This window comes from Pongo pygmaeus, chromosome 7 (assembly GCF_028885625.2).
Source record: "Pongo pygmaeus isolate AG05252 chromosome 7, NHGRI_mPonPyg2-v2.0_pri, whole genome shotgun sequence".
Lineage (NCBI taxonomy): Eukaryota > Metazoa > Chordata > Mammalia > Primates > Hominidae > Pongo > Pongo pygmaeus.
The window spans coordinates 11,907,511-11,921,528 of record NC_072380.2 but is presented as its reverse complement, the minus strand read 5'-3'; positions in this window follow the sequence as shown (position 1 = coordinate 11,921,528).

Here is a 14,018-nt window from a genome sequence, read left to right as displayed (position 1 = left end):
GTGAAACCCCGTCTCTACTAAAAATACAAAAAAATTAGCTGAGCGTGTTGGCGGGCGCCTGCGATCCCAGCTACTCCGGAGGCTGAGGCAGGAGAATGGCGCGAACCCGGGAGGCGGAGCTTGCAGTGAGCCAAGATGGCGCCATTGCACTCCAGCCTGGGCACACAGACTCCATCTCAAAAAAAACAAAAAACAAAAGGAGAAATACAGGATGTTTTACAGTGCTTGTGATGCTTGATTTTTATATCTTGTCATTAAGCTATGCCTTTATTTCCTTTGTGTTAAACCTCTATTCTTGTTTACACCTGTTTTCTGTCTGTATTTCAAAAACATAATGAATATTTCATCTATGTAGTTTCTTTGTAAAGTCTTTTGAGCTCTAACCTCTCAAAGGACAGCCACTCAATATGGTCTATTTATTTATTTATTTATTTATTTATTTATAGACGGAGTCTGGCTCTGTTGCCCAGGCTGGAGTGCAGTGGCGCGATCTCAGTTCACTGCAAGCTCCGCCTCCTGGGTTCACGCCATTCTCCCGCCTCAGCCTCCCGAGTAGCTGGGACTACAGGCGCCCGCGACCATGCCCGGCTAATTTTTTTGTATTTTTAGTAGAGACGGGGTTTCACCATGTTAGCCAGGATGGTCTCAATCTCCTAACCTCGTGATCTGCCCGTCTCAGCCTCCCAAAGTGCTGGGATTACAGGTGTAAGCCACCGCGCCCGGCCCATCAATATGGTTTAAACACGCATCACACATGCTGAGGCCGGGCACCGTAGCTCTCGCCTGTAATTCCAGCATGTTGGGAGGCTGAGGTGGGCAGATCACTTGAGGTCAGGAGTTCGAGACCAGCCTGGCCAACATAGTGAAACCCCATCTCTAATAAACATACAAAAATTAGTTGGGCATGGTGGTACACACATATAGTTTCAGCTACTCAGGAAGCTGAGGCAGGAGAATCGCTTGAACCTGGGAGGAAGAGGTTGCAGTGAGCAGAGATCATGCCACTGCACTCCAGCCTGGGCAACAGAGCAAGACTTTTTTAAAAATTTAAAAATAATAATAAATAAATACCCATCACGTAAGCTGAATGTGTAGAAATTGGATGGCTACTAAAAATCATATTTACAAGGACTCAGATATTCGTACACCAAAGTTTATAGCAGCATTATGCATGATAGCCAAAAGGTGGAAACAACCCAGCTGTTCATGGATAGCAAAACGTGATGTATGCATACTATGGAATATTATTCAGCCTTTAAAAGGAATAAAATTTTTACACATTCTACAACATAGATGAACCTGGAAGACATTATGCTAAGTTAAATAAGCCAGACACGAAAGAACAAATACTGTAAACTTCCACTTACATGAGATAACCAGGGGAGTCAAATTCATAGAGACAGACAGTAGCATGTTGCGATGGGGAGTAATTGTTTAATGGGGGCAGATTTTCAGTCTGGGAAGATTCATTTAGCTCCCACTTATAAGTGAGAATATGTGGTATTTGGTTTTCTGCTCCTGCAAAATTTTGGACATGGCTGGTGGTGGTTGCAAAACGATATGAATGTGCTTAATGCCAGTCAACTGCACACCTAAAAACGGTTAAAACGGACAATTTTATGCTGTGTATGTTTTACATAGCTTAAAAAAAAATCAAATGTGCTTATTTGGTCCAGACAAATGTTAACAATGCTCTGATTTTCCCTTGTGTTCCAGTATTTTGCCGCATAGCTAGCGGGAGATCATTACAGTACTAAAAGAGAAAAATCTGCTATGGAGATGGTGTAATGTGAACCCATGTATAGAAAAATGAACCACAATGTCTAAAAAGCAAAATCCTGGCCGGGCACAGTGGCTCACACCTGTAATCCCAGTGCTTTGGGAGGCCGAGGTGAGTGGATCACCTGAGTTCAGGAGTTCAAGACCAGCCTGGGCAACATGGTGAAACCCTATCTCTACTAAAAATACAAAAATTAGCTGGGTGTGGTGGCGGGCGCCTGTAATCCCAGCTACTCAGGAGACTGAGGCAGGAGAGTTGCTTGAACCCAGGAGGCAGAGTTTGCAGTGAGCCAGGATCACACCATTGCACTCTAGCCTGGGCAATAAGAGGGAAACTTGGTCTCAAAAAAAAAAAAAAAAAAAAAAAAAGAAGACTGACTTCATTTAAAAGTATGATTTTTATCTTTATATATATTTCCTCTTTCGTTTTTTTCTTTCTGTTTTTTCTTTTCTTTTTTATTTATTTTTTTTGGGGGGACAGGGTATTGCTCTGTCACCCACGCTGGAGTGCAGTGGTGAGATCATGGCTCACTCCAGCCTTGAGCCCTTGGGCTCAAGCAATTCTCCTGCCTCAGCCTCCTGAGTAGCTGAAACTACAGGCACACACCACCATGATTGGCTAATTTTTTTATTTCTTTGTAGAGATGGGAGTCTATGTTGCCCAGGCTGGTCTTGAACTCCTAGACTCAAGTGATCCTCCCACCTCGGCCTCCCAAAGTGCTGGGATCACAGATGTGAGCCACTGTGACTGGCCATAATGTTATTTTCTATTGCAAAAGCAAAACCTAGCTATTATAGAAAAATGAGAAAATGCATTTAGACTAAATAAATCCTAGGGACACACATAGACCAATGGCCACACATAATTCTACCAAAGAAGTATGGTAGGGTAGCACGTTTGCCTCTAAAGACGCTGGCCCAATATGTCCATCATCTACAGCCCATTTCCCCCAGATCCATCCTTCCAACCTTCTCTGTGATGCTCTATCCCCTTACAGTTGGCCCTTGCATGCTGTATCACCCAGGTCCTTCTGGTTGGGCATACCAAAGGAGTAGCGAATTCTCGGAAAAAAATTCAGAAGAAAGAATTCCCAGAAAGAATTTAGGACTTCCCCCAAAAGCAGATCTTGAAAGAATAATTTGAATGCAAGCAGTTTATCTGGGAAATGATCCCAAGAAAGTGTAGTGGGGAAATGGGGAAGTGAGACAGAAAAGAGAAGAAACCAAACAAATGGTTGTTAGCAAGTTACCCTTGTGGGCAATTGGAGTTTAATTTCTGGGGAAATCTTGGAAATAGTGAGGAACATGGACCTGTGAGCTGTCCCACTTGAGGGTGGGGAAGTTCCAGTATTTATCACTACTTCCCATCTGTCATCAGCTGAGGACTTACCCCAGGATGGTGTACATGAAATGTGAGGTCTGAGGAGCTGTGGGGCAGATGGTCGAGGGGACCACCTATTGGGACGTGAAGACAAGAGAAAAATAGAGAAAGGTCAAGAGGGTCAAAAAGCTACACAATAATGCTGTAAGCAAGTACTGAACTGTGCCCATCAATGTCTCAAAAGGAGTAGCTGGATGGACCATTTCAGTGGAACAACAGGAACTAAAGCCAGAATGCTTCCGAGTAAGAAGTAGAGATCATGTGTGGGGACAATTCTTTTTTTTTTTTTTTTTTAAATGGAGTCTCACTCTGTCACCCAGGCTGTAGTGTTCTGGTGTGATCTCGGCTCACTGCAACCTCCGCCTCCCAGGTTCAAGCTATTCTCCTGTCTCAGCCTCCTGAGTAGGTGGCATGTGCCACCAAGCCTGGCTAATTTTTGTGTTTTTAGTAGAGACAGGATTTCACCATGTTGGCCAGGCTGGTCTCAGCCTCCCAAAGCGCTGGGATTACAGGCATGAGTCACCATGCCCAGCCAATTCTTTACAATGCTTGATTCTGAAAGGAAGGAGAGAAAGAGGGCTGTAGCCAAAAGGCTGTGAGGTTAGAGCAATGCTTTTCAAACTGGAGTCCTTGACGGATTCTCAGTCCGTAAGACCTGAGAATTTTAAAAGACACACACACACACACACACACACACACACACACACACACACACACACACACACACACACACACACACACACACACACACTGTCCCCTGGATGCCCACTTCTAAGTGAATATTGCTTCCAAATTTCGGTTCCTCTGTTTATATTTGTGTTTACAATCAAGTTGTAGCCAGGCAGTAATCCTTTAAAGATCATTTTCTTTCTTTTCTTTTTTTTTTTTTTTTCGAGGCGGAGTTTCACTCTTACTGCCCAGGCTGGAGTGCAATGGCGTGATCTCCACTCACTGCAACCTCCGCCTCCCTGGTTCAAGCGATTCTCCTACCTCAGCCTCCTGAGTAGCTGGGATTACAAGCATGGGCCACCATGCCCAGCTAATTTTTTGTATTTTTAGTAGAGACAGGGTTTCCCCATATTGGTCAGTCTGGTCTTGAACTCCGAACCTCAGATGATCTGCCCCCCTCGGCCTCCCAAAGGGCTGAGATTACAGGCGTGAGCCACCGCGCCAGGCCTAAAGATAATTTTCAAACAGAAATTGTTCATGCTGTCATGGAGAAGGTATGATCTGGATGAGCATGAACGTCAGTTTTTGTGTTGACAAGAAGGAACAGAGTGCTGCCTTCTGCTTTGGTTGTTCCGGCTTTAGAGGTGTTTGAATTAGAGTGAGTGTTCCCCATGGGGGATGCTTGTGTCCTAGAAAAGACATTGAGGGCCAGGCACGGTGGCTCATGCCTGTAATCTCAGCACTTTGGGAGGCCAAGGCGGCTGGGTCATCTGAGGTCAGGAGTTCGAGAACAGCCTGGCCAACATGGTAAAACCCTGTCTCTACTAAAAATACAAAAATAATTAGCCAGGTGTGGTGGCATGCGCCTATAATCCCAGCTACTAGGGAGGCTGAGGCAGGAGAATTGCTTGAACCCATAAGGCACAGGTTGCAGTGAGCTGAGATCACACGACTGCCCTCCAGCCTGGGCGACAGACAGAGCAAGACAACATCTCAAAAAAAAAAAAAAAAAAAAAAGACATCGAGGCTCAAAGAGAAAAAGGAGAAACAGTGTATTAGTCTATTCTCACACTGCTAATAAAGACATACCGGAGACTGGGTAATTTATAAAGAAAAAGAGGTTTAATGGACTCACAGTTCCACATGGCTAGGGAGGCCTCACAATCATGGCAGAAGGCAAAGGAGGAGCAAAGGCATGTCTTACATGGTGGCAGGCAAGAGAGTGTGTGCATGTGCAGGGGAACGGCCCTTCATAAAACCATCGGATCTCATGAGACTTATTCACTATGACAAGAACAGCATGAGAAAAACCCGCCCCCATGATTTAATTAACTCCCACTGAGTTCCTCCCACAACACATGGGGATTATGGGAGCTACAATTCAAGATGAGATTTGGGTGGGAACACAACTAAACCATATCACAGAGGGAGCAACATATCGATGAGGGTAGATTTGTCACAATAAAACAGGAGCCCATGCCAAGAGCTTTATCACATATACTCATCAAATCATTCTGGCTACTGCAGGACCCTTGTCCTGAAAGGATCTCTGGAAACATCCAGCTGTGAAGGACTCTCAAGGCCTTAATTTTCAGAGAGGAATCTCTTTAGTGGGTATACAAGTGAATGCCTCCAGCAGGATTGAGTGGGGAGGGCTCCTTTGTGGCCATAGCAGTGTTGGAATTGGGGATACAGTGGGAAGGCCAGATGTAAAAGCCACTTGCTGTTTGGCCACCCTGAGAATCTTCCTTTCTGCCTGGGAATGCAGGCCCTGAAATAATATGATTTGTGTGTATCTGCAAAAGCAAGGAGAACTTATATCATAGGTAATCTCAAGATTTTGATGTTTCATAAGAAAGCTGAAGAACTTCAATGATTAGGATAAATCATCTTAGGCCTATTCAGTGTTTAAAGAAGTTTTACAAAACAACACATACACATGTACTCATGGAGAAAAACACCGCTTTAATGGAGTAACTAGTTGCAACTTGTTGTGTTATTTCCAATCTTGATCTGTGTGCCTATGGTTTTAGATCGCTGTGGTCAACGGGTTGAATATTTCATGAGTGACCCCAGACAAACCACTTCACCTCCACTCATCTATTTTCTTCTCAGCAAATGGAGATAATTGCTTTTATTTCACAGGGCTGTTGTGAAAAACAAGTGAAGTAAGGTAATACAAAAACAATTCGTAAACTCTAAAGTATACAATTATGAGACATAATAGTTACACGTAATTGCTTCTGTTATGTTTTTCTATGTATCACTTGTAACAGTTGCATATTACTCTGAGTTGCTGTCATAGTTTATTTAACCATTATCTACTTGTTACTCATTCTTGCTTTTTGCTATCATAAATAAAGTTGGTTTTAAACATCTCTGCATGGTTTGCATTTTTTCTCTTTTGAAATATTTCTTTAGGAGGAATTCCTGGAAGTGGAATAAATGAGTTAGAATAGTAGTTGAGACATTCTTTCTTAGATGATGTACATCATAGTACAAACAAACAAAAAACTAGCTCATTATGCTGTACCATAATTCAGACAAATTAAGAAACTAAAACTAATTCTGGTGGTTAGCAAGCCAGCATATATAAAATTATATCATCATAATTTTCAAAAGGCAAATAGTTACATTTTCTTTGATTATGGAACATGCCTCCTGATGGCGTGAACTCCTTTTTTTGGAATGTGGCAGAATAGAGTACAAAATGTAAAGACTTAACTCGGTAGCCTTCTTTTACAGTTTTAGCATCCTGTGTTTACAGAAGACCTGGTTTTTAAAGGATCACTTCCTTCCCGTGTGAGGCTTCAAGCTCCTTGGCGTCAGTTGGTTTTGATTCAGAGAAAAGTCATTTTAATAAAGGACAGTTTGCTACATGGATTTTAGATTAAAATCGAGGAGATGAATTTTGTGCAGCAGGTATATAAAATACAAAAATGTATTCTCCATGACGTGGTTCTAGTTTTCTGGAAAGATCAAATTTTTTTCTTTTTTTTTTGAGATGGAGTTTTGCTTTTGTTACCCAGGCTGGAGTGCAATGGCACAATATCGGCTCACCGCAACCTCCGCCTCCCAGGCTCAAGCGATTCTCTTGCCTCAGCCTCCCTAGTAGCTGGGATTACAGACATGCGCCACCACGCGCAGCTAATTTTTTGTATTTTTAGTAGAGACAGGTTTTTTCCATGTTGGTCAGGCTAGTCTCGAACTCCTGACCTCAGGCCATCTGTATGCCTCAGCCTCCCAAAGTGCTGGGATTACAGGCGTGAGCCACTGCGCCCAACCAGAAAGATTAATATTTTAAAAGTATATGCAGGCCAGGCATGGTGGCTCACATCTGTAATCCCAGCACTTTGGGAGGCTAAAGTCTGAGGATCACTTGAGGCCAGGAGTTCAAGACCAGCCTGGGCAACATAACAAGACTCTATCTCTGCAAAAAAAAAAATTGAAATTAACTGGGCATGGTGGCACACACCTGTAATCCCAGCTACTTGGGACACTGAGACAGGAGGGTCGCTTGAGCCTGGGAAGTCGAGGCTGCAGTGAGCTATGATCGTGCCACTGCATTCCAGCCTGGGTAACAGGGCAAAACCCCATAAAAAAATTTTTTTAAGTATATGCAGATTCCCCGACTTCTGGAGTGTAAGTGCTCTTAACATCTATTATCTGACACAATTTTTGGAGCCTTAAATGCTCAGATTGGCAAGAGGCTTCTGCCTTTTTGGACTGAAATTTTGCTTCTCTCTGGGTATTTCTTTAGAGATGGTTGCAGAATCAAAGAAGAAATATCTGACCAAACTAGTGTGGTTCAGTAGAAACTTTCCCTATGAAACATTTCTGAGGAATTTGACCTATACCACTTATCAAGGGATCAGGGTGATTATTAAGTGATTAGCTCTATTGCCCTTATTTTGTTTCTCCAGTCACTTCTCTTTTAAATGGCTTGATAGAAGTTAAGAGGAGGTATAACGCGAAAGCCTTGGCTGAAAGCTACATTTGATTCATGAGTTCAGCTTTGCCACTAACTAGCTGGCTGACCAGATCCAAGTTACTTAACCCATTTGGGCCTGAGTTTTCTCAAGTACAAAGTGGAATCTAAGGTCTAGTCCAGTTCCAACACTCTGTGATTTCATCTGGAGCAAAGGCCTTTCTCCATGACACAAGTAATCTTCTGAGGGCCAAATGACTTAAAGACTCTTGCAAATGTCGTGTGACTGTTGCTGTGCTGCTTGTGTGGGTGTGCGGCGGGGAAGGGTGAGTGGAAGTAAATTCCTACTCTCTACAGCAACAGTTAAAAAACAGGTTGAAAAAAATACAGTGCTCTCCTGTGTTTGGGCAAACAGGAATCAGGCCACCCTGACCTCATGGTCCCACGGATGCTGCCAGGAAGCCCGAAAACTCCATCCAAAGCTGCTGAGACAGAATCTTTGGCAGAGCTGAGAGGAAGCTGAAAGGAGCGGTGCCGGGAGTTCCTGCCCAAAAAGGGGTGAGCACGGCACTTGGCAAACGCGCAGCATGTATTACGTGCTGAGTTAACACCCCTTAGTGTCATTATTAGACTTTCAGAAATAGCCAGCAAAGCTATTTAGAGAGGGGGTTAAAAACACAACACCAAAACCTTTAGCTTACTCCAATATTACTTCAGGTGCATTAATACTTTTAAAACCTAAATTGTAGTCTTTCTACTTGTTAAGGCATCATTATTCTTCAGACTCAAATTCTGGCAGTTCCTTGTTGATATATTCCTTTGGTGTTTCTTTGGCATTGCTGTTGAGTCTCAGATCCCACATTGGAGGATCAGCTCCTACGAGGTGTATTATGAGGGTTAAGTGAAAGCAAACCCCAGGGTCTTACATGACCCCAGCAGGCTCCCTTCCCCTTCGGGTCCTCACTGTCCCAGACCCGGAGTGTTGCCTGGCCATCTGAGGGGCCTTAGTCTCACCCAGTCTGTTCACCTCTGCTAATACCTCTGTATGATGATACTTTTATTTATTGCTAAAACCTCTCTAGGGGTTCAATCTGACACTGCCTGCTGGTCTGGTTCTGCACCCTGCTGCCTCTTCATGCAGCCCCTAGCTACATAGAAAACCATTTGCCGTGGGCTTTCAAGTGCCCTTCCCTGACCTTCCTCCCAGAAGGTTCTTGCCCCTGCCTGCTGGCCTAGTAAACTCTTAGATTTTCCATCCTTAGGTCAGAGGCATTCCAACCAGAGCTGCGCCACGTTGAACAGGGGCTGGGTAAAATAAGGCTGAGACCTACTGGGCTGCATTCCCAGGCGGTTAGGCATTCTGAGTCATACCACGAGATAGGAGGTCGGCACAAGATACAGGTCACGAAGACCTTGCTGATAAAACAGCATGTGGTAAAGACACCGGCCAAAATCTGCCAAAACCAAGATGGCAAACAAACTGACCTCTGGTTGTCCTCACTGCTCATTACACAGTAATTATAATGAATCAGTATGCTACAAGACGTTACCACCAGTGCACGGACAGTTTACAAATGCCATGGCGACATTAGGAAGTTACCCTGGTCTAAAAAGGGGAGGAATCCTCAGTTCCAGGAATTGCCCACCTCTTTGCCAGAAACCTCATGAATGATCCACCCTTTGTTTAGCATATAATCAAGAAGTATATAAGTATCCTTGGTTGAGTAGCTCAAGCTGCTGCTCTGCCTGTGGAGGAGCCATTCTTTACTCCTTTACTTTTTTAATACGCTTGCTTTCACTTTACTCTATGGACTCGCTCTGAATTCTTTCTTGTGTGAGATCCAAGAACCTTTTCTTGGGGTCTTGACTGGGACCCCTTCCCAGTAACACTTCAAGTCTCAGCTAAAATGTGTCCTCCTGATATTTTATTGTTTCTTCTTGCGAGCTACCTCAGCACCCAGGACACTTCCAGCTGACCCTTGAAAAACTCAAGGGTTAGGGGCGTCGACCCCCTGCACAGTCAACAATCTGCATATAACTTAACTCCTCCGAAATGTAGCTAGTAATCGTGTCCCATTGACCAGAAGCCTTACCGATGGCATCCACAGTTGATCAACACGCATTTTGCATGTTACATGTATTACATACTATATTTTTACAATAAAGTAAGCTAGCTAGAGAAAAGAAAATGTTACTAAGAAAATCATAAGGAAGAGCAATGTATTTACTATTCATTAAGTGGAAGGAAATCATCATAAAGGTCTTTATCTTTGTTGTCTTCATGTTGAATAGGCTGAGGAAGAGGAGGAAGAGGAGGGGTTGGTCTTGCGGTGGAGTGGGTGGGTAGCAGAGGTAGAAGAGGTGGAAGAGGTGGAAGGAAGGGGGAGCAGGAGAGGCAGGCACATTCAGTGTAGTTTTGTTTTGTTTTTTGTTTTTTTTTTTTGAGACAGAGTCTCTGTCACCCAGGCTGGAGTGCAGTGGTGTAGCCTCGGCTCACTGCAACCTCCACCTCCCGGGTTCAAGTGATTCTCAAGCTTCTGCCTCCCGAGTAGCTGGGATTACAGGCACATGCCACTATGCCCAGCTACTTTTTGTATTTTTAGTAGAGACAGGGTTTCACCATGTTGGCCAGGCTGGTCTCAAACTCCTGACCTCAAGTGATCCGCCCACCTTGGCCTCCCAAAGTGCTGGGATTACGGGTGTGAGCCACCATGCCCAACCTTCAGTGTAAATTTTATTGGAAAAAAAATCCACGTATAAGTAGATTTTGACTCATGTTCAAACCTGTGTTGATCAAGGGTCAACTGTATATAACCGCCAGAGACTGAGTTTTTTGGAGCCAAGCATTTTATTTTGACTTTTATATTTCAAGCTTTGCAACTTGAGCTCAGAATCTGGTAAAAAGGTGCCCAGTAAATGCTGTATAAATACATAGATCTGTGTTCTAACATTCTCTTCTTCAATTCCTACTTAGAACAAGGTGAGGGAGGGTGTTAAATGAAAAAGAAATTTGTAAACTGACATGTGGGAATTTATATTAAACCATGTTTATACTTGCCTTATGGAAAGCTCTCCTGAAACAAAGAAAAAGAGAACCAAAAAAGGGTCCCTTTCTGTTTCAAAGATCTTATGTAAGAGGAGAGTCCCGTGACACCCCTGAACACCCCATCCCCCACACACAAGCCCATGGATTTCCCTCACATTCTAGCAACCATGGGCTCAAGTTTCTCTTTTAAAAACTTCATTACTTGTTAGGAAGGCTAAGCCTCGTTTATCCCTTAATGCAAATTATTCCACATAGAGATCCTCCTACAAGAGCTTCTCGCTGGGGACAGTGAGCACCAGAGATGCGACTTTGAATGCGGGACCCTTTCCTGGCATCCAGGCCACAGCTCAAATGCTAATCAGTGCTCCTGGGCTGCAATCCACTGTTGGCCCAGATTCCTGGCCCGTGGAAACAGGTCTCCACGGTGTAAAAAGCCTGAGTGTTCTTGCCAGAAAAAGCTACTTTCAATTCCTGGCTCTGTCACCCAGACTCTATGACTTGGGAAATGTTACCTATCTTAGCAGAGCCCCTGTTTTCTCACCCATAAAATGGTGATAACAGTAAATGCCTCACAGTTGTTGGCAAATGAGATGAGAGAGCTGAGGTCCGGTCACGTAGCAGGTGCATATAAAGAGTACTTTGTGTGTCTTTGAGTGACTCTGGGGCTCTGAGACTTGCCGGGAGTAGGTTTGGATTGGTTGGTTATTGGGTCTTGCTATGAACTGGAGATGGTGTTGGGGGTGGGTTGGTAACAGTGCAGGGAGTCTGGGGGATATCTGGTGAGGTGTGGCACACTGTGGACCCCTGAGGTTGATCTGCTGGGGGATATGGTATTCCAGGAGCTCCAGGGCAACTCTAAACCCACAGCCTGCAAAAGTGGGCACTGGGTGATTCGATTCTGACACCTACTTCCTTTTCCAGTGGATAATTTTTTCCATTTCTAGCTCGCTGAACAAGAGTGGGCCACTGGCTCCATAGAGCACTAAACGCAGAGAAACTTGGAGTGTTGAAAAAGAAATTAAATGTCAGAATCAGTTCCCATCTGTAAATGATCTGTCTCCCTATCTGACCTTGGAGGTGATGCCCAGAGAAGATTGTTTCTCGAAGTGAATTCAGAGCACCTACTCCCAAGAGCTCAGACATGTTGAATCAAGATCTCTGAGATGGGGACGGAGAATCGTCATTAAACCAAGTTCCCCCAGGTACTCCTGGTGCAACTTATACCCTCACTACTTCAAGTGTGGTCCCTGGGACAACAGCATGGGCATCACTGAGCACTTACAAAAACTTCAGAATCTCAGGCCCAGCCCCAAACCTACTGAATCTGCATGTTTAAAACATCGTAGTAAAATGTAATACACATAGCATACAATTTACCATCTTTAAGTATACAGTTCAGGAGTGTTAAGTGCATTCACATGATTGTGTAACCTATCTCCAGAACTCTTTTCATCTTGCAGAAATGAAACTCTATACCCATTAAACAACCCCCATTTCTTACTCCCACAGCCTCTGGCGACCACCCAGAATCTGCATTTTAACAGGATTCCCAGGAGATTCTTATGCCCATTAAAGATGAAGAAGGCCTGCACTAAGTATGAAAACCACAGATAACAAAATCAGGAGCCTGCCAGTAGGCTTAGCGAGGCAACCAGGCCATTTCCTTAGGGCAAGATTAGGGAAACCAGTGAGCAGAACAATAGCAAATCCCTCTAGAAAATTCTGATGCATGCTCCAGTTTGACAATCACTGCTATCCAGCAGTGATTCATAACTCAGTCTACATATTAGAATCACCTGGGAACCTTCCAAACCTATTCATGCCTAAGACCCGTCCAATATCCACTAACTCTAATCTCTAGAGGCAGGGCCCACGCACCTAAATTTTTTAAACATCTCCCAGGGATTCTGATTACTCAGTCAGATTTCTTTTCTTTCTTTTCTTTTTTTTTAACAGTCTCACTGTTTCCCAGGCTGGAATGCAGTGGCGTATTCTCACCTCACTGCAATCTCCTCCTCCCAAGTTCATGCAATTCTTGTGCCTCAGCCTTCTGAGTAGCTGGGACTGCTGGCGCGCACCACTATGCCTGGCTATTTTTATTTTTTATTTTTATTTTTGTTTTGTATTTTAGCAGAGATGGAGGATTTTTGCCATGTTGGCCAGGCTGGTTGTGAACTCCTGGCCTCAAATGATCCACTGGCCTCAGCCTCCCGATGTGCTGGGATTACAGGCATGAGCCACTGCGCCCCGCCTCAGTCAGGTTTCAGAACCACTGGTCTGCAGAGATGAAGGAGGTTGGTAGGATGAGGCAGATTCTGCAACCGTGCATGAACATTAGAGGAAAATAATGGTGCTGGGTAAGGCCTCAGAGCTGCTTTTTTATTTTATAATCTGCTCAGCTGTCCTGGTATGAGTGATTGCCCTGGGGAGTTTAAACCAACCAACAAAGCTGTGTTTGCAAAAAGAAATCGTTATCTTATTTGATGTTCCAATGCTTTCCATGCAAACAATCCTTACCACCTCTTCCCCGCTGCCTGCCATTATTTCCTATCACAGCCCTCTGTTTATTTTCCTAATAGCATTTACCACAATTAGCAATTATTATGCTCATTGTCTGCCTCCTCTCATTAAAACAATAGCTAACTGTCTCTGTGTAAAAACCAGATTCATAGGTCTTGTTCACCTCCTCCTCACACACAGGATCCTGACAAATACTTGAATGAATGAAACACACATAGTACTCAATCAGCTGAGGTACCAATCAACTTTGCTGTGCCATGGAATCACTGCCCCCCTTGTGGCCCCAAACCAGCTGACATAATATAGAAAAGGAGAAGCAGTCATCTTAAAAGAAACTGCTGCACTGTCAGGATTGAAAGCATTATGGCAGACAGGCTGTGCGCTAAAGCCCACAGGGAGCAGTCAAGGGCAGTGGTGGCCCAGTGTTCTCAGGTGGTAGAGACCAGTGTAGGGAAGCGGTACTGGCGGACGGATTACCTGAGGTCAGGAGTTCAAGACCAGCCTGGCCAACATGGTAAAACCCCGTCTGTACTGAAAAAAACAAAAAAAATTAGCCCAGTGCAGTGGCGAGCGCCTGTAATACTGTAATCTCAGCTACTTGGGAGGCTGAGGCAGGAGAATCACTTGAACGCGGGAGGCGGAGGTTGCAGTGAGCCAAGATTGCACCACTGCACTCCAGCCTGGGCGACAGAGTG